The sequence below is a fragment of the Procambarus clarkii genome, chromosome 16 (assembly GCF_040958095.1).
Source record: "Procambarus clarkii isolate CNS0578487 chromosome 16, FALCON_Pclarkii_2.0, whole genome shotgun sequence".
NCBI lineage: Eukaryota > Metazoa > Arthropoda > Malacostraca > Decapoda > Cambaridae > Procambarus > Procambarus clarkii.
In genome coordinates, this window is record NC_091165.1 from 43,087,994 (window position 1) to 43,110,384 (window position 22,391).

Sequence of the window (22,391 nt, forward strand, 5' to 3'; positions counted from 1 at the left end):
GACCATCTCTGCAGCCTGTTTAAGTCCTCTTGGAGGATCCTACAATCCTCGTCTGTCACAACTCTTCTCATTAATTTTGCGTCATCTGCAAACATTGACATGTATGATTACACTCCTGTAAACATATCATTTACGTAAATTAGAAAGAGGATTGGTCCCAGCACCGATCCTTGAGGTACTCCACTTGTTACTGTTCGCCAGTCCGACTTTTCGCCCCTTACCATTACCCTCTGGCTCCTTCCTGTTAGGTAGTTCTTCACCCATACTAGGGCCTTTCCGCTTACTCCTGCCTGCCTCTCAAGTTTGTATAGCAGTCTCATGTGCGGTACCGTATCAAAGGCCTTTTGGCAGTCAAGAAATATGCAGTCTGCCCAGCCTTCTCTGTCCTACCTTATCCTTGTTACTTTATCATAGAATTCTAAAAGGTTTGTTAGGCATGATTTCCCTGTCCAGAACCCATGTTGGTGCTTGTTTACAAACCCAATGCTCTCCAGGTGTTCAACAAGTCTTAGCCTAATTATTCTTTCAAGTATTTTGCAGGGGATGCTTGTCAGTGATACGGGTCTGTAGTTAAGTGCCTCCTCCCTATCACCTTTTTGAAAATCGGTACGACATTTGCCTCCTTCCAGCAACTGGGCAATTCTCCCGACATAAGTGACTCATTAAAGATCATTGCCAGAGGCACGCTAAGAGCCTGCGCTGCCTCTTTAAGTATCCACGGTGATACTTTGTCTGGTCCAACAGCTTTATTTGCATCCAGTGTTGTCAACTGTTTCATTACATCCTCTGCTGTCACCTCTATATCTGATAGTCTTTCATCTTGGGTAATCTCTTCTAACAAAGGGAGCTGCTCAGGCTCGGTTGTGAACACTCCATGGAATTTTGCATTCAGTACCTCGCAGATTTCCTTGTCGCTTTCTGTATATGCCCCTTCTGTTTTCCTCAGTCTTGTCACTTGGTCATTTACCGACATCTTCCTTCTTATATGGCTATGTAGTAATTTTGGTTGCTTTTTCGCTTTGACTGCAATATCATTCTCATAATTTCTTTCCGACACTCGTCTTATGTTAATGTAATCATTCCTAGCTCTGTTACATCTAATCCTGTTGTCCTCTGTCCTTTGTCTTCTGTACTTCCTCCACTCCCTCCTGCTTCTCACCTTTGCTTCCTGACACTGTCTATTAAACCATGGGTTATTATATTCCCTCCTGCTTTTTCCTTTATTGTTGGAATAAATCTATCTTCAGCCTCCTTGCATTTCAATATGACTTGGTTCATCATACCTTGCACTGTTTTTCCTCTAAGTTCTTCCTCCCACTGCACTTCTCCCAGGTAGTCCCTTATCCTTCTGTAGTCCCCTTTTCTGTAATCAAGTCTCCTTTCCCGGACCTCTTGTCCTTTGGTCACAATTTTAAACTCCATCATGTAGTCAAAGACTAGGACACAATGGTCACTAGCTCCTAGTGGTATTTCATGTTCCAACTGCTCGATGTCTTCTACATTCTGAGTGATAATGAGATCTAATAGGCTGGGCGTATCCCCTCCTCTTTCCCTAGTATCTTCTTCCACATGCTGTGTTAGGAAATTCCTGTCAATAACGTCTACCAGCTTCGCTCCCCAGGTCTCTTCCCCGCCATGGGGATTCCTCGTTTCCCAATCTATCTCTCCGTGATTTAGGTCCCCCATGACCAGCAGCTTCGCTCTCATTCTATGCGCTAAAGTTGCTGCCCTCTGCAGTTCATCCATACATGTCTTGTTGCTGTCCTCGTACTCCTGCCTGGGCCTTCTACTGTTTGGTGGGGGATTGTAGAGTATCAAGATTACAATCTTCTTCCCATCCACTGTCAGAGTTCCATGTATGAAGCTTGTGCTTTCATTGGTACCCGGATTTTCCAGCTCATCAAACTTCCATTTCCGCTTTATTAGTAGTGCCACTCCTCCGCCCTGTCTCTGTGTCCTTTCTTTTCTTATCACCTGGTACCCCTCTGGAAAGATTGCATCCGAGATCATACCATTTATTTTAGTTTCCACTATTGCTACTATGTCTGGGTCTGCCTCACTAACTCTTTCTTTTATCTCTTCTGCTTTATTGGCTACCCCATCAGCATTGGTGTACCAAACCTTGAGACTCTTCTTGGAAACTCAGGTGTCAGAGTTCCCCGTTTCACCAGGGGTCTGGGGGGAACTGGGGGGTGTCTGTGGGGCAAGTGGGGGCTGTGGGGGTGAGTGGGGGGGGTGCTAGGGGGTGCCTGGGAGTGCCTGGTAGGCGAATGGGGTCTGGGCATATAGGGGGGTAGGAAGGGCATAATGGGTCTGAAAGTTAGGGGTCTGAATATGTGTGTGTGTGTGTGTGTGTGTGTGTGTGTGTGTGTGTGTGTGTGTGTGTGTGTGTGTGTGTGTGTGTGTGTGTGTGTGTGTGTGTGTGTGTGTGTGTGTGTGTGTGTGTGTGTGTGTGTGTGTGTGTGTGTGTGTGTGTGTAATTACCTAAGTAATTACCTAAGTGTAGTTACAGGATGAGAGCTACGCTCGTGGTGTCCCGTCTTCCCAGCACTCTTTGTCATATAACGCTTTGAAACTACTGACGGTCTTGGCCTCCACCACCTTCTCACTTAACTTGTTCCAACCGTCTACCACTCTATTTGCGAAGGTGAATTTTCTTATATTTCTTCGGCATCTGTGTTTAGCTAGTTTAAATCTATGACCTCTTGTTCTTGAAGTGCCAGGTCTCAGGAATCCTTCCCTGTCGATTTGTCGATTTTATCAATTCCTGTTACTATTTTGTACTTAGTGATCATATCACCTCTTTTTCTTCTGTCTTCTAGTTTTGGCATGTTTAATGCTTCCAACCTCTCCTCGTAGCTCTTGCCCTTCAGTTCTGGGAGCCACTTTGTAGCATGTCTTTGCACCTTTTCCAGTTTGTTGATGTGCTTCTTAAGATATGGGCACCACACAACAACTGCATATTCTAGCTTTGGCCTAACAAAAGTCATGAACAATTTCTTTAGTATATCGCCATCCATGTATTTAAATGCAATTCTGAAGTTAGAAAGCATCGCATAGGCTCCTTGCACAATATTCTTTATGTGGTCCTCAGGTGATAGTTTTCTATCTAGAACCACCCCTAGATCTTTTTCTTTATCAGAATTCTTTAAAGATTTCTCACATAATATATAGGTTGTATGGGGTCTATGTTCTCCTATTCCACATTCCATAACATGACATTTATTAACATTAAATTCCATTTGCCAGGTGGTGCTCCATATACTTATTTTGTCCAGGTCTTCTTGAAGGGCATGACAATCATCTAAATTTCTTATCCTTCCTATTATCTTAGCATCATCAGCAAACATGTTCATATAATTCTGTATACCAACTGGTAGATCATTTATGTACACAATAAACATCACTGGTGCAAGAACTGTACCCTGTGGTACTCCACTTGTGACATTTCTCCATTCCGATACATTGCCTCTGATTACTGCCCTCATTTTTCTATCAGTCAGAAAATTTTTCATCCATGATAGAAGCTTACCTGTCACCCCTCCAATATTTTCCAGTTTCCAGAACAACCTCTTATGTGGAACTCTGTCGAAAGCCTTTTTTAGGTCCAGATAGATGCAGTCAACCCAGCCATCTCTTTCCTGTAATATCTCTGTGGCTCGATCATAGAAACTGAGTAAATTCGATACACAGGATCTTCCTGATCGAAAACCATACTGTCTGTCTGATATTATATCATTTCTCTCCAGGTGTTCTACCCATTTAGTTTTGATTAGCTTTTCCAATACTTTCACTATTACACTTGTCAATGATACAGGTCTATAATTGAGGGGGTCTTCCCTGCTGCCACTTTTGTAGATTGGAACTATGTTAGCCTGTTTCCACACGTCTGCTACGATTCCTGTACACAGGGATGCCTGAAAGATCAGGTGAAGTGGAATGCTGAGCTCAGATACACATTCTCTCAGAACCCATGGTGAAACGCCATCTGGGCCAGCTGCTTTGTTCCTCCCGAGCTCCTTTAGCATATTTTCCACTTCATCTCTAGACACCTCTATCCGCTCTATGTTGTTCTCTGGAATTCTTATTGTGTCTGGTTCTCTGAAGATTTCATTTTGTACAAACACACTTTGGAACTTTTCATTTAATGTTTCACACATTTCCTTTTCATTTTCCGTGAATCTGTTTCCCATTTTCAACCTCTGGATATTATCCTTTACCTGCAATTTGTTGTTTATGAATTTGTAGAATAGGCCCGGTTCTGTTTTACATTTATCTGCTATCCCTTTTTCAAAATTTCTTTCTGCCTCTCTCCTTACTGCTGTGTAGTTGTTTCTCGCATCTTTGTATCGCTGGTATGTTTGGGGGTTTGGCCTCTTCCTATACTGATTCCATTTTTGTGTCTTTTGGTCTCTTGCCCTCTCACAATTTCTGTCGAACCAATCCTGTTTTCTGGTCCTGCATCTCTGTTTTGGTATGAATGTTTGTGTGCCTTCCTCGTATAGTTTTAAAAATTTGGCATACATTTCATTTACTTCCCTGCCTACCAACAATTCTGTCCAATTACACTCATTAAAAAAATTTCGAAGTTCCCCATAGTTGCCTCTCTTTAAATCGAGTTTATCAACTGTTTCAATGTCCCCATTTTCTTCTAGATGATATCTTAAAGCATATTTAATGTCTAACAGGACGTGATCACTCTTTCCCAAGGGAGGAAGGTACTGGATGTCAAAAATCTCTTCTTCTTTCCTGGTGAATACTAGATCCAGTACTGACGGTACATCTCCTTCCCTCATTCTTGTGGCTTGCTTTATGTGTTGATACAAGAATGTCTCCAGAATGAGGTTCACAAATCTGCATGTCCAAAAGTCCTCCGTTCTTGCTTCATAGGCCTCCCAGTCTATTGCTCTAAAGTTGAAGTCCCCCAGTATCAACAGTCGTGATTTATCTTTATCTGCTTGTACAATAATATCTCTCATGACCATTATGAGGCCCTCTCGTTTGTCATCCAGTTCTTCCTTTGTCCACGTGTTGCTTGCTGGTGGGCTGTATGTATTTACAATTATCAGGTTATCATCCTGATTCCAGACCTGCAATGCCATTATGTCAATATCTCGAGGGTTTTCAAATATCAACTCTTTTACCTTCAGGTGTTTTTTCACCAGTACAGCCACTCCTCCTCCCTTCCTAGTTTTCCTGTCACGTCTCCAAACTGAGTAGCCTCTTGGGAATATGACTTCATTTATTATATTTCCTTCAAGTTTCGTTTCTGATAATGCAACAATATCTGGGACCCTAAGCTGGATTATATCTTGCAACTCCAAAGTTTTTGACCTCACTCCATCTATGTTGGTATATACAATTTTCAGGAACATGTTCCCTTTTCCTTTGCTCTTTACTCCCCCTTCCACTACTGATCTTGTTGCTTTGTTTTTATGTACCATTTCACAAGCTTTCCAGTCCCTGTCACTTTGTAAAAAAAAGAATTTCTGTCTTCTTCATTTCTATCCCCATTTAGACGTTTTGCCTCAATTAAGTTCATTTTCAGCTTTTCTCTGTCTTCCTTGGAGAGGTCTTGTCTTATTGACCAAAATTTGCCAACCTCATCACTCTGCAGTTTCCTGGCATTTCTTAGCACTTCCATCATGTTTTTCACACCATTAAACGTCACCCTTAAGGGGCGGTTCTTTTCTTTCTCATATTTTCCTATTCTTCTAAAATCACTGACATTTTCCTTTGAGCCTTCTCCTAAACCTACTATTTTCTCTATGATTTTCATCTCTTCTGCCGCTCGGTCCACCCTAGATGAAATTTCCTTCTCTAAACATCCAAAAATGATTATGGACTTAGTTCTATCTGCAGTGTTTTGTACCAGTTTACTGTTGGTAACCAGTTCTTTCCTAATTGCTTGCCTAATTTCTGCTTCTTGTTGGTCATTTCTGGTTTTGACTTCCGAACACACTTCTTTGATAGTCTCTTTCTCTTTTACAACTTCAGCATATGTCGCTTTTATTTCTTCTTTATACTTTTCTAGTTCTTTATTCACCTCCTCTATGTGAGTTGTCAGTGAAGTTTCCAGTTGGAGATCCTTACCTAACTCTATGTTAGCCCTTAGGCTTGCTTGGAGTTGTTCACCATATGAGTCTATCTTCTTGTTTATTTCTTCAAAGTCACCACACTTCACTTTCCATGCCTCATTTTCTTTCACTAGTTCCTTGATTTGCTCCTCCTGATTTGTTACCTTGTCTGTTAATGCAGTAATAATCTTACCTTGTTGAAGCATACTCCCTTTTAGAGTGCAAATCTCACTCCAAATGTGTGTGTGTGTGTGTGTGTGTGTGTGTGTGTGTGTGTGTGTGTGTGTGTGTGTGTGTGTGTGTGTGTGTGTGTGTGTGTGTGTGTGTGTGTGTGTGTGTGAGTGGGAGTGTGTGAGGGGGGGGGGGGTGTGGGAAGAGGAGGGAGTCAGGGGGCGAGTGTATGGGGGTGGTGATGGCGGGAAGTTTAGAGGGAGGGTGTTCGCATGTATGGTGAGTGAGGAGTGGTATGGATGGGGGTCAGCCAGTGCCAGGAGGGAGGGAAGGATGGGGGGTGGAGAAAGAGGGATGGATGAAGGAAGAGATGGAGAGAAGGAGAGTGAGTGAGAGGGAGAGAAGAACAGGGAGTGAGGGAGAGGGAGAGAGGAAGAGAGGGAGAGTGAGAGAGGGAGAGTGAGAGATGGAGAGCGTGGGAGAGAGGGAGGAAATGAAATGAGGATGTGTGTGTATGGCGGTGGGTTGGGGGGATTGGCGGTGTTTAGCTAATCTCCAAGACTACTTGTTATACTAAAAAACACTGTACACCGTTAATTGACACTAGAGACTCTTACCAGCCAGCTCAACCACCAGAGCACACTAGGTGAGTATGAAGCATCTGTGGCAGCTGAGGTTGTTGTTGACCACACCGCTGCCAGGCTCCAAGTTTCCTCCCTCGTGGCACAGATGTCGTACTCCTATTCTAGTTGTTCACTTCGCAAAAACCTACAGTCCCTAAATTGCTAGAGTCTATAGGTTGTGTAACACTTTGTACTGTCACTACACACTGATTTTCATCCGTATCACTTTGATGTCCAGAGAAATGACTACTTATTCGAGGAGCACGATCCCACACGTGTTCCCTGTCCCTACTTGTCCCCACACACTTGTGTGTGTGTCCGTGTTTGTGTGTGTTTTAACCTAATTGGGTTTGCGGGGGTTGAGCTTTGTCTCTTTGGTCCCGCCTCTCAACTGTCAATCCACTGGTGTACAGATTCCTGAGTGTACTGGGCTCTATCATATCTACATTTGAAACTGTGTATGGAGTCAGCCTTCACCACATCACTGCGTAGTGCATTCCATTTATTAACTGCTCTGACTTCTGAAAAAATTCTTTCTAACGTCCGTTTGGCTCATCTGGGTACTAAGTTTCTGTTACGTACCCCTATTGGATACGTATGTAAATATTAAATAATTACTTATTCCATGCATCATTACTTGTATGTATAATATCATTACTTGTATGTATTATATCATTACTTGTATGTGTTATATCATTACTTGTATGTGCTTATATATATTATATCATTACTTGTATGTGCTGATATGTTATTTGTGGTAATGGTCATCTGGTGGACCAAACCATGGGAAAACGTTATTATATTTTTTGTGTGGTGGTCAGCTAGTCAGCCTTACCGTGAGAAAGTTATATTTTATACTGATCATCTAGTGGTAAAACCGTGAGAAACCGTTTTAATTGTTCTTCTAGTCGGCAATACCGTGAGACACATTACTTCTTGCTATGTTGGGCAGTTGCCAGCAATTTCCTCCTTATTTTATAAATATATAACTGTATTATTAATAACTTCATTACCTCTGTTTATGCATGTAAATCTGTTGAATCTTTAATTTAGTTAATAAATGATTACCTTATTCCCATTATATGGCTCCATTTAAGTAAAATTGATATTAAATAAAAGTTGTCAGTTGATATGTTGTGAGGAAGCGAGATCGGCTCCCGCCGTGAGAAAGATATTCAGTAACTGTTTAGACTCAGGGAGGATCACATCTAGGAGTTAAGTGACTGTTAAATATATCTATTTTGTTATGTTGTAGTATATTAGTCTGTGGAAACATAATTTTATTTTGATTTACATGTGATTGCCCATCTGTTAATTGTTATATAATACTGATAATTAACTGGAATATCATTCTAATATACTATTTATAATTTATGTGTGATTACTTATTTCTAGGGGGGTGATTAATTGTAATTCTTGCCTGTACAAACCATGGGATTATACTGGTGACACACCTTGAGATTACAGCATCGTTAATGTCCCTAGATTACAATGTTTTGTTGCTGTTACGTGTCACGAACATTAAATGTACGGTTTGTAACAGTGTTTTGGGGGTCTGACCGGGATATATTGTTTCCACAATAATTTAACTTTTGCTAATCTAACCTTGCCTTCCTAGGTATAAGTGTGCTTAGAAATCTGTGTGTTTAAGAAACTTGCAATATGCCTTGCCAGAGTCATCCTGTGTAACAAGTAACCTTCGTTTCACGATTTTGGAGGTAAGTCATCCTATATTTCGTTTGTGCAGTGAGGCCAAACAAATTTTCAGTGTCGTGACAATTTAAAGTAAAGGTAGTGCCGTGCCATTCTGTTAATTATTTTAGTCAGTCAAGTGCCAAGTGTTAATTAACCATGGAGGATCAAGTGGTGTCGCTGTAGCTAATCCAGACTTTGAGGGAATTAAAAACCTAAAAATGTCTGCTTTAATAAATATGGCAACTAAGTTAGAATTAACAGCCAGAAATAACGTGAGTTAGATGCTGTCACGTGGGGGTGGGCCGGGGCTCTGCTAGCACTCGGCTGCTAGGGGCTCAAAAGGCCGAATACTCGGCCCCTCCGACTCCCGGGATTCACCGGAGTCTCCTTGGTCACACAGGAGAGGACCAGCAATGCCCACCTCCGCAGGTCTTTGCTTCCACCACAAAAGGGGTGCCACTGATTCACCCTGGAAGCCTTTCAATCAAACACGGGGAAACTGCTGTTAACAGTTCCGGCCTAGACCCGTGGAGGAGTGAAGGAAGACTCAGGCTTACCTTATAACAATAACCTCCCTGAATCTTGCCTGCCAGACAAAAAGGTTGCAGGAACTCCTTTCCCGCCTGTCTTCTCTATCTTCTTCTTAACAAGGTCGCCAGCTGGGTTATTATATCTGCACCCCAGCAATGCAGTTCAGTGGGTGTATTATATATTGTTTGTAGCCAGAAGATTGCTACTCCCATAGATCTGCTACTAGACTGTTGGCCCAGGGTACTCTCCCAGGAAGGTCTGTGTGGCTTTACCTCTCTACAGCCACTACGTTAATAGTTGCCACCATTCAGGCACTGATACTGATCGGATGGCTAAGGGTGCACTTTTATGTAAGTCTGTGCTGTCTTTACCACTCTCCAGGCAATAAGAACTTCTATAGAGAACGTAGTGTTCCCTAGGTGGTACTATAATAACCTTCGTGTATACTCATAGAGAAATATCATAATGGAGGCACACTTAAACACAACGATAAAATGTGTGAATTTACTGACGCAAATTACATGATCACACATACAATCACAAGTAATACATGAATATGAAAATAAGGATAATAAGTCTGGAGATCGTCAGCCTCTTCTTCCACGACCTCCAACACTCCTTCAACTGGGCAGAAAGACAGGAGTCCCACACTCTCTCACAGGAGGGCCTCTTCCCCACGTCGGCGCCTCTTCTTCACTGTCCTGCCATCCATACACACTGTCCCCTCTGACAGTCCTGAACACAAGCTGCCTTGCAGCCTATTCTACTACTAAAATATTAATGTCCTGTTGCCACATACATAAGTAACTATTGTGGCCTAACTAGCCTACTCACACAAGGGGTAATGGGAGGGAAAATGATCTACCTTACATTCCTGGCTCACGACGCCTGTCCCTCGATGGTGTGAGGTTCCCACGCTTCCTGAGTCGATCCTTGACGGTCCAGGAACGTTCCACAGGTCCTCAGGTGTCGTGGAGCCTTCGCGTCGTCGCCGTTCCAATCCCTGAGATTCAGCTACCCCAATCCTGGTTCGTCGATGGGCGCTGAGCTAACCACTATTTTCCCACACTCGCCCCTTCCACAAGGCGTTGCTCCTTGTCCTAGGCACGGTGTCGTCCTTCCAAAACCCTCAGTGGATGTGACCCGGTCACAGCTAGGCTTGCCCGCCACACCTTTTCAGACCCACAACGTCCAGCGTCGCCGCCCAGCGTCGTCGCCGAATATTTTCCAAGTTTGGCCCTCTTTCGCTCAATAAACTTGGTTCCTTTTTGCTTCGCAGAAGCGCGGGGTCTCCAATATATCCAATGGGCTGCGATAGCCTGCACTAATCCACTAAGAAAGGCTTGTAGAGCCTCTAATCCTTGAGAACAGACCGAGGTGCGTCCTGTCGCTTCCAAGGTCGGGTCAACTCTGACGTTGGCGCCGCCCGGGGCACTCGGTGACGTCACAGCGGGCCCTGATTGGTCGCCCGCGACCTAAGTCGGCCAATCCGCGATCGGCTAGTGTCCCTTCCAAAAGGTCATATCTGCATTAGGGGATACTCTTTCATTTTATAACAGGCGCCAATTTCCCTTTATTTACAACTTATAATGTAACTTCCTTCCCTTAACTGGCAGCCGGTCTGGTCGCCACATATATCAATAGACTCCCTGAACCTCAGAGAATCAGTAGGGAGAGCTGATATGACTCTTTAAGCCGGCAAACGAAAGAAATAGGAGAGGGCACCGTAACAATGCACAAGTAACGTATGCTAAACTTGAGGCTCAAGAAAAAGAAAATGAATTTGCAAGGCAACAAAAAATTATTAGAGCTTGAAGCTCAACAAAGAGCAATTGAAGCTCGAAACCAACAACAAATATTAGAAGCTAAGCTCAACAGAGGGAGCTGGAAATTAGACGTTTAGAGATTGCATCACAGTTGCAGTTAGAAGCAACAAAGAAGCAGCAGTTAGAAATTCAACAACAAATGACAGAGGCTAACCTCAGACTTGAAACACAGCGTTTGGCAGCTGGGCATGGTAATACTAGCAATGTTTCAAGTAGTAGTGATAATAATCCCATAAGGATAAATAAATACATAGAGTTACTCAAGTTCAATGAGGATGATCCCGAGATTGTTTCTCACATTTTTCTAAGATTGCAGTCAGTATGAACTGGCCAAGGGATCAATGGGTTGCAATCATGCAAAGTCAGTTAAAAGGGAGAAGTCAGGAGGTTTTCGCATCCTTGCCTGATGAGAATAGTTTTGACTATTAGTTTGTTAAGAAAACATCTTAAATGCTTGCCAATTAAATCCGGAAGCACACAGACAAAAGTTTAGGAACCTAAAGAGGGTAAGTGATCAGACAATAGCTGATTTCACCCGTCTAAAAGTTAATTACTGCAACAGATGGCTAAAATCACTTTACATAACCGAGTATGATGCTCTTAAGAATCTTCTTATAACAGAAGAAGTGATGTCATGTCTCCCAGACAAATTGTCTACTTTTATGGCAGAACAAAAAATATAATAGACATTTATGAGCTGTCTAAGCTTGCGGATGAGCATGAGTTGTTGTCTAAGGCCCAGTTTAAGTCCCAATCACCTAAGTTTAACCATAGAGTAATTATAATGCTCACCGAACTCCTTATCAGTATAAATCCAATCATAGTGCTCCAGTTACTCCCATGAACTCTTCTCTTATAAAACCTAAAATTGCTACTCCATTGCCAGGACCATCTAATCCTAGTAATGTTAATTCTAAACCTGCAGTGGTTCCACAGGTGTGTCCACTGTTAGGCATTGTACACATTGTAAGAGAAGAGGACATGTGCATCCTGAATTACGGCCAACTGGTCTTATTATGAGTAGAGGATTGCAAACTAATAATTCTCATGTACTACAGTCAATCCCATTGGATGGCTGAATTTAAACCATACATTTCTACAGGTACATTATTGTGTAAAGATGGTAGTAGTAAGACTGTTCAATTACTCCGTGATACTGGAACTTCCCAGTCTCTTATGCCCAGAATGTACTGCTGATGTTGACACCCGAGATCTTGGTGAAGTTGTGCTTCTCCAAGGTATTGCAGGTAGTGTGCAACAGGTGTCTTTAATGCAAATTAACCTTGATTCTAATTTTACTTCAGGATGGTGTAATGTTGGTGTAAGTAAACAATGCCCATTCCAGGGGTAGATATTATTCTTGGTAATGATTTTGGCAACCGAAAGGTTGAAGGGACCAGGTGTCTAATAATGTTAACTAATCCCAATAATGTACTAGATCAACCGAAGCAGATGATGGCATTATTTACCCTGCTTGTGTTGTAACTAGATCAATGAGAAAAACAGGTGAAAGTAATCCTGTCTTCACTAAGGTAGCTGTTCCCAAGACCAGGACCCCTTCAGTAAAGGAGTGGGAGGTGGATCTTGAAGATTCTTTTATGACTCGACTGGATGATGAGAGTGAGGCAGTAGTAGAAGCCCCGCCGAACCTAAACCACAAGGAAAGTGAAGGTGAGGTGGCTGAACTATCTGTACCTCGCCTGCTTGTCTCCACTAAACCAGTTGTCGAGAGTGAGGCCGAAGTAGCTATGGCTCCAATTTATTCTGATCAATCAAGAAAAGAGATCAAGCTACTAGGTTCTTGCCAGCTCGCTACTGAGTGTGAGTCATTGCCCTTAAGTGTTATATAGGCTACTGATCCTAGTTTACTTGAGTGTATTTCTGAGGCTCCTGATAATGTTGATGCATTGGAGGAAGGGACGGGTTTCTTTTTCAAGGATCGACTTCTGATGAGAAGGTGGAGACCAAAGGGAACTCCCTCATCAGATGATTGTGAGACCAGAACCCAACTAGTTGTCCCCAATGTTTATCGTAAGCAGGTCTGCAGGCTGCACATGATGACCCCATGGGAGGTCACCAAGGTATCACAAATATGTACCATAAAATATGCAAATATTTTTACTGGCCCAAGCTAAAGAAAGATGTGGTCAGGCATTGTCATAACTGTGTACCCTGTCAAATTGTTGGAAAACCAAACCAATCTGTGCCAAGAGCACTATTGCAACCTATTGTAGTTCCTGATGAACCATTTTCTCATGTTGTAATAGATTGTGTAGGTCCTTTACCTAAGACTAAGTCGGGTAGCATTTTTATGTTTACTGTTATGTGTATGACGACGAGATTTCCTGAGGCATATGCCTTAAGAAACACCAAGACTCATATCTCATCAAGTGTCTTGAACGATTTTTCTCCTTGTTCGGAATGCCTAGAGTTATCCAGAGTGACAATGGGGAATTTTTGTTCTAAGGTTTTCAAAACTTTCTGCAAATCCAAAGGGATTCAGCACACATTTTCCAGTCCATATCATCTACAAAGTCAAGTGGGCTTGAACGTTTCCATCAAACGTTGAAACAGATGTTAAAGACACAGGAGAAACTTATCCACGTAATTGGGATGAGAATCTCCCTTTTGTGCTGTTTGCTGCCAGAGAAGGGTTACAAGTGTCATTGGGCTGTTCACCTTTTGAGCTCGTATTTGGTCACAGGTGAGAGGTCCGTTAAAATGCTTCAAGAAAAGTTGATGGGACATGTCTCTGTTCATCAGAGTGGTTGGTACTTGAGTGAGGTCAAGGAAAGTTGTGTCGGGCTGAGAGTTGGCGAAGGAACATCTGGAACAGGCTCAACAAGCCATGAAACAAAGATATGACAAAAAGTTCAGGGCTAAACTCAGGTCGTTTGCTGTCGGAGATTTGGTGTTGGTGTTGAAACCTCGTTTGGGGACTCCATGTCCTAAGTTTGAAGGACCCTACAAGTGGTAGAGAAGGTGGGAGACCTAACTTACAAAATTAACCCTACTCTTTCAGAACATAAAATGAATGTGCATATTAACAGGTTAAAGCTTATGTTGGACCAGAAGTGGTAGCTTGTTTTATCAGGGAAGAGTTACCATCTGAGGGAAATTGTAGTGAAGAAAATGATGTTAATATTCAACTACTCAGTTCCAGTTCCATTGGAAGGAACTGAGAAGTTGCTGCTGGACAACCATACATCTCTGTTTGGGGAGGTTCCCACACAGATCCACCTCATCACACTCGACATTCAGCTCCTGGACAGCACTCCAATTAGACAACATCCTTACAGAGTGAACCTAGAAAAGAGGAAAATTATACAACAAGAAGTGGACTATCTGCTCCAGCATAATTTCATTCGGCCAAGTCAAAGTACTTGGAGCTCTCCGTGTTGTTAGTGCCAAAACCAGGGGAACCTGGAGGTTATGTGTAGATTATGTAAACTGAACAAGAGCACTACTGTTGATGTATTTCCCTTACCACTGTTGGAGGAGTGTATTGAATCAATAGGACATGCTAATTATGTAAGTAAACTTGATTTATCTAAGGGATATTATCAGATTACCTTAACTGATTATGCTAGGGAAGTTACTGCTTTTGTTACACCTGATGGTGCTTATGAATTCAATGTCATGCCATTCGGTTTGAGGAATGCACCTGCCACCTTTCAAAGACTCATGAATTTCTTACTCAAGATGTGCCAGATTGTAGGGTCTACCTTGACGACATTGTTTTATATCAAGAATTGGGCAGATCATCTTTCAGGCCTTAAGCAATTGTTTACGAAATTTGTTGTTGAAAAACGGTGTTGAAAAACGCCAATTTAACAGTGAATATGAATAAGTGTAGTTGGGCAAGAGGGACTATAACCTATCTGGGCATGAAGTAGGACAAGTAAGGTAATTCCTTTACAAGATAAGATACAAGCCATTGTGGACTACCCAGTGTTAACCAGTAAAAGGGAGTCAAAGATTTATCGGTATGTGTGCTTATTATAGGCGGTACTGTAGAAATTTTTCGACAGTTGCTGCCCCATTGACAAATTTGTTGTGAAAGCAAGTAAAGTTTAAGTGGACTCAAGATTGCCAGAATTCATTTCAGAACTTAAAGGGCATATTGTCAACGTCACCTGTTCTTGCTAGTCCCCAATTTGACAAACCTTTTATTTTACATATTGATGCATCAGATGTTGGAATAGGTGCTGTGCTTATACAAGTTGGTCTAGATAATATTGAACATCCTGTATATTATTACTCTAGAAAATTTAATTCCCCAGAAGAACTATTCAGTGGTAGAAAAGGAGGCGTTGGGTCTCATATTGTCAATCCAGAAATTTGAAATTTACCTTTCAGTTAATAAGGTGCTAGTGTTTACTGACCACAATCCCCTTATATTCATTTTTTTATATTTATTAATATAAATTCATTATAGTCATTAATATGATGAAAATCAAGAACCAACGAATTCTACGCTGGTCATTGTTTCTACAAAAATTTAATGTTTAGATTAAACATATTCCTGGGCAGGCAGAATGTCATTGCTGATGCTTTGTCCAGAAATTTCGTATATGATGTACCATGAGTGAAATATTCTTTTACTCAACATTTTTACTTTCAGAAAAAAATGTTATTGATCTTCAATCCATTGCATTTTTTTTCTTGGAGGTGGAAGTGTTACGTACCCCAATTGGATACGTATATAAATATTAAATAATTACTTATTCCATGCATCATTACTTGTATGTATAATATCATTACTTGTATGTATTATATCATTACTTGTATGTGTTATATCATTACTTGTATGTGCTTATATATTATATCATTACTTGTATGTGCTGATATGTTATATTGTGGTAATGGTCATCTGGTGGACCAAACCGTGGGAAACCATTATTATATTTTTTGTGTGGTGGTCAGCTAGTCAGCCTTACCGTGAGAAAGTTATATTTTGTACTGATCATCTAGTGGTAAAACCGTGAGAAACCATTTTAATTGTTCTTCTAGTCGTCAATACCGTGAGACACATTACTTCTTGCTATGTTGGGCAGTTGCCAGCAATTTCCTCTTTATTTCATAAATATATAACTGTATTATTAATAACTACATTACCTCTGTTTATGCATGTAAATCTGATAAATCTTTAATTTAGTTAATTAATGATTACCCTATTCCCATTATATGGCTCCATTTAAGTAAAATTTATATTAAATAAAAATTGTCAGTTGATATGTTGTGAGGAAGATCGGCTCCCGCCGTGAGAAAGTTATTCAGTAACTGTTTAGACTCAGGGAGGATCACATCTAGGAGTTAAGTGGATTTTATATATATATATATATATATATATATATATATATATATATATATATATAACTGAAAACTCACACCCCAGAAGTGACTCGAACCCATACTCCCAGGAGCAACGCAACGCGTCTTGTACATACCAGTTGCGTTGCTCCTGGGAGTATGGGTTCGAGTCACTTCTGGGGTGTGAGTTTTCAGTTGCATATTGTCCTGGGGACCATTCAGGCTTGTTCGCATATATATATATATATATATATATATATATATATATATATATATATATATATATATATATATATATATATATATATATATATATATCTATTTTGTTCTGTTGTAGTATATTAGTCTGTGGAAACATAATTTTATTTTGATTTACATGTGATTGCCCATCTGTTGATTGTTATATAATACTGATAATTAACTGAAATATAATTTTAATATACCATTTATAATTTATGTGCGATTGCTTATTCCTAGGGGGGTGATTAATTCTAAATCTTACCTGTACAAACCATGGGATTATACTGGTGACACACTTTGAGATTACAGCATCGGTAAATGTCCTTAGACTACAATATTTTGTTGCTGTTACGAGTCATGAGCATTAATGTACGGTTTGTAACAGTTTCCACCTGTGTCCCCATGTTTGTGTTCCACCCGTGCTGAAGAGTTTGTCTTTGTCCACCCTGAGAATTTTGTAGGTGGTTATCATGTCTCCCCTTACTCTTCTGTGTGTGTGTGTGTGTGTACTCACCTAATTGTGCTTGCTGGGGTTGAGCTTTGGCTCTTTGGGCCCGCCTCTCAACTGTCAATCAACTGGTGTACAGATTCCTGAGCCTACTGAGCTCTATCATATCTACATTTAAAACTGTGTATGGAGTCAGCCTCCACCACATCTCCGCCTTATGCATTCCACCTGTTAACTACTCTGGCACTGAAAAAGTTCTTTCTAACGTCCCTGTGGCTCATTTGGGTACTCACTTTCCACCTGTGTCCCCTTGTTCGTATACCGCCTGTGTTGAATAGTTTATCCTTGTCTTCCCTGTCAATTCCCATGAGGATTTTGAAGGTAGTGATCATGTCTCCCCTCACTCTTCTGTCTTCCAGAGTCGTAAAGTGCATTTATCGCAGTCTTTCCTCGTAACTCATGCCTCTTAGTTCTGGGACCAATCTAGTGGCATACCTCTGAACTTTTTCCAGCATCGTCTTGTGCTTGACAAGGTGCAGGCTCCATGCTGGGGCCACATACTCCAGGATTGGTCTTACATATTTGGTGTTCAAGATTCTAAACGATTCTTTACACAGGTTCCTGAAGGCTGTTCTGATGTTAGCCAGACTTGCATATGCCACAGACATAATTTTTTTATGTGTGCTTCAGGAGACAGGTTTGGTGTTGTATCAATTCCTAAAACTTTCTCTCTTTCCGTTTCATTAAGTACTTCATCTCCTATTCTGTATCTTGTGTCTGGCCTCCTGTTTCCACCGCCTAGTTTCATTACTTTGCATTTACTCGGGTTAAACATTAACAACCATTTGTTGGACCATTCATTCCGTCTGTCTAGGTCGTCCTTTAGCCGCCTACTATCATCCTCTGTTTCAATCCTCCTCATAATTTTTGCATCATCAGCAAACATTGAGAGAAACGATTCTATTCCCTCTGAGAGATCATTTACTTATATCAGAAACAGTATTGGTTCAAGGACTGACCCCTACGGGACTCCACTTGTGGCGTCACGCCAATCCGAGACCTCACCCCTGACAGTGACTCGTTGTCTTCTGTTACTTAGGTACTCCCGTTTCCAACGGAGTACGTTCCCTTTCACTCCAGCCTACATCTCCAGCTTTCTCACTAGCCTCTTGTGTTGCACTGTATCAAAAGCTTTTTGACAATCCAAAAATATGCAGTCTGCCCACCCCTCTCTTTCTCGCCTGATTTTTGTTGCCTGGTCATAGAATTCAATTAGTCCTGTGAGGCAGGACTTGCCATCCCTGAACCCATGTTGATGCTGTGTTACAAAGTTCTTTCGCTCCGGAAGTTCCACTAGCTTTCTTTGCACAATTTTCTCCATCAGCTTTCATGGTATGCAGGTTAGGGACACTGGCCTGTAGTTCAGTGCCTCCTGCCTATCCCCTGTCTTGCATATTGGAACTACATTAGCTGCTTTCGCAATTTATGGCAGTTCCCCTGTTTCCAGTGATTTGTTATACACTATAGAGAGTGGCAAGCACAGTGCTTCTGCTCCTTCCCTTAGTATCCAAGGGGAGATTCCATCTGGGCCTATAACCTTTGTCACATCCAACTCTAGTAAACACTTCTTTACTTCCCCACTGGTAATCTCAAACTCTTCAATAATCTCAAATCTCAAAGTCTTCCAGTGGTTGCTGGTTAGCTATTCCCTCTCTTACCTCTGGAATTTCTCCTTGCTCTAAGGTGAAGACCTCCTGGAATTTCTTATTCAATTCCTCACACACTTCCTTGTCATTTGTAGCGAATCCTTCCGCCCCTATCCTTAATTTCATAACCTGTTCCTTTACTGTTGTTTTTCTCCTGATGTGGCTGTGCAACAATTTAGGCTGAGTCTTTGCCTTGCTTGCGATGTCATTTTCGTATTGTCTTTGTGCCTCTCTTCTCATCCTGACATATTCATTCCTGGCATTCTGGTATCTTTCTCTGTTCCCTAGTGTCCTGTTATTCCTATAGTTTCTCTATGTCCTTTTACTTTGCTGCTTACCTAGCCTACATCCTTGATTAAACCATGGGTTTCTCATTTTAATTTCTCTGTTTTCCTTTTGGACTGGGACAAACTTGTTTGCTGCATCCTTGCACTTCTGCGTGATGTAATCCATCATATCTTGGGCCGTCTTTCCCCTGAGCTCTGTTTCCCATGCTATATCTGTTAGGAATTTTCTTATCCCCCCTCATAGTTTCCCTTTCGGTATGCTAACCTTTTGGTTTCGGTATCCCTCCTCGAGTTCAATAACCCTTCTTCAATCAAGTACTCAAACACCAGTACACTGTGGTCGCTCATTCCTTCTGGGTCCTCAAAACCGATTTCTCTTATGTCGGAGTCGTTCAGAGTGAAGACTAGGTCGAGTCTCGCTGGTTCGTCATTGCCTCTCATCCTTGTGGGTTCTCTGACATGCTGGGTTAAAAAGTTTCTTGTCACCACCTCCAATAGTTTGGCTCTCCACGTATCCTCGCCTCCATGCGGTTCCTTGTTCTCCCAGTCAATCCTTCCGTGATTGAAGTCGCCCATGATGAGCAGGTGGGATCTATTTCTATAGGCAGCAGAGGCTGCTCTCTCAATTATAGTGTTAACTGCCATGTTGTTGTTTTCATACTCTTGACTGGGTCTTCTGTCATTTGGTGGAGGGTTGTATATTACTGCTACTACTATTCTTGGTCCTCCCATTGTCATGGTGCCTGCTATGTAGTCTCTGAACTCCTCACAGCCCGGGATAGCCATCTCCTTAAAACTCCATTCCTTTCTCATGAGTAGGGCCACTCCGCCTCCTCCCCTACCTTCCCTCTCTTTCCTTATTACTGTGTACTCCTGGGGAAACACGGCATTCGTTATGATTCCAGAGAGTTTTGTTTCAGTGAGTCCGATTACATCTGGGTTCACTTCTTGTGCTCTTTCCCTTAGTTCACTTGTCTTGCTAGTGATCCCATCTATGTTCGTGTACATCACCCTGAAACTGACTCTCTTCTGCTTCTCCTCTGGGGAAGACCTTTGGGATCTGGGGTGAGTGGGAGCTGGGGGGACCTGGCACAGGGAGACTGGTGGAGGAGAGAGGGCTTGGGGGAGAGGGGGGTGGGTAAGAGGGGGAGGGTAGGGGGGAGAGTGAGAGGGTTGGGGGGGAGAGTGAGAGGGGGAGGGTTGAGGGGGGTGAGAGAGGGAGGATTGGGGAAGCATGGGGGAAGGAGAGGCTTTGGGGATAGGGAAGATGGGGGAGGAGAAGAGGGTGGAGGGCTTTGGGGGCGTGGGGGAAAAAGGAGGGTTGAGGTGGGTGAGGAAGAGGGGAGGGTTTAGGGGAGTGGGGGAGAGGGGAAGACTTAGGTGGGGTGGGGGAGAGTGGGGGGCTTAGGAGGGCGGGGGGAGAAGGGAGGGATTGGGGGTGGGAGAGACAGGAAGGCGTGTGAGAGAAGGGAGGGTGTTACGGCCCTCTCGGGTCGCAACTGGGTTCTTACTCTGATGTTGTTAGAGGAAGGGTATCCGGCCCCAAACCAGTAGTGGCTTTCAAGGGATGAGATCCGTGACGCAAGTAACTTAAAGGGGAAGGGAAATAAAGTTAAGAACTTAAGATTATAATTGTTTCCATCACCAATAAATAATATAATATAAGAGTACACAGGGGGAGGGGTATTAACACTGTACACAATCGTCTTCTCCTGAAGACTCTGGATCCAAGCTCTCGGTGCTCTCGTGGCCTCACAACGAATCCTTTGAGAAGCTGAGTCTACTGCAGCCACAGGTCAGCCAAAACACAGTTCCACTGGGGGCACCGCCGTGGAGGCCGTCAACCACAAGTCCAGCAGGTCTGCTGGCAGGTTCCGGATCAGCAACGCTGGTCAGGCCACTCCACGAGCAATACTAGGGTAGCGCCCTAGTCAGGAGCCTCGTGTGATACCACAAATCACTCTCCTGTCCTCAATACCCCAGTGGTTAATCGTCTCCAGCAGTCGGTCCCGGGAATGACAATCCTTCACTGCTGCTTCACAGGCAGGGTAACACCACAGTGTTCCTCCGGGAGACGACTCACAGCTGCTGCAGCAAAGCACAAGGTATGGGGACGGCTGCCTTGGGTAGACTGACTCAACTTCCATCACAGCAGTCCCAGGTCGACTCTGTAAGCAGACACGTCATCAATAACAGGGACACACAAAAGCACCTCACTTACAGGCTCAGACACAAACGCCCACCTATCCACTCCATAGATGGCGTTGTCGTCTGAGCACCACCTCACCAGAGGTCAGCAGCGGCGGTGTTGTGTGCTGAACAGGACTGGAAACTGGCCCTTGTGGCCAGTACACCTTGTCCTCACCAGGTGTCGTCGTCCATTTGGTGGGGTTTTCGGGAGCTGACCCACAGATGGCGCTGTCGTCACTGCTCCGTGCTCAGACGCTGGATCCGGGTTCGTAACACCTCCCCACCAAAAAGAATTTGGTTTGGGGTTCTATAAAAAGAAACACAAACCAAATTAGTACGGCGACACAACTCCAAATGGACTCACTTATACTGCAAACTGGAACGGCGAGGCTGCCTTGTCCACAGAACTGTCCTACTGGACAATTCCGGCACAAAGGAAACTTGCAGATGTAAGGCAATGTCCTGCCTGGCGTAATCTTCCACGTCTCCACTGCGATGTCAAGCAGGGGCATCATCTCACCTCTCTCGAGTAAGAATCGGTGTAGACACGATGAGGGGCGACTCGACACTTCCCTGTGTCGTGGCACCGATGATGGCTGATCACAGACGGCATTTCTGGTACCGGTCCGATGGTCCTTCAGGGAGACAGGAACCTGGAATACAGGGGTCTGATAATTCAGAGTGACAGCGACAGTGGGCAAGTCAGTACTTACAGCGGACTCCTCTACTAGGCTCACACCTAGTTCCAACGGGGCTGTTCGTACATCGAAGATGGCATTCGCTCTGCCACCGTCAGGTCGACCAACGGTCCGTATAACGCTGCATTGAGGCTCAGCAATCACGCGGGGGGTGTCAACCTGCCGGAAACAGTCACTCATTTTATCATCTGTCGTACCTCCTGTATCTACTATCACCTTCCAGGCTCCTTCGTCGACTGCAACACTCACAGTGCACGTCTCTAATCCCTGGGATCTCTTCACGATGTTCAAGGGAGCCATCATCCTTCGGGTCGTCCACTGATCCTTACTGAGAACACAGAGAACACATACGAGAACAAAACAAAATACCGGTAGGAAACATTTGGTAAACTGAGGGATAAGCTTTCTGAGCTTGTAATGTTCATAGCCGGCTTCATCCATTAGCCTGGTTTGGACCAAAGAGGGCTCTAGAACCTTCGCACATACCTCACATACCTCTGACGTCTGGGGAATCTCTGGCCGGTTCAGTGAACGCTGTACCATGCCATACCGCAAGTACACATCCGCCTTCGCTCCAGACTCGTTA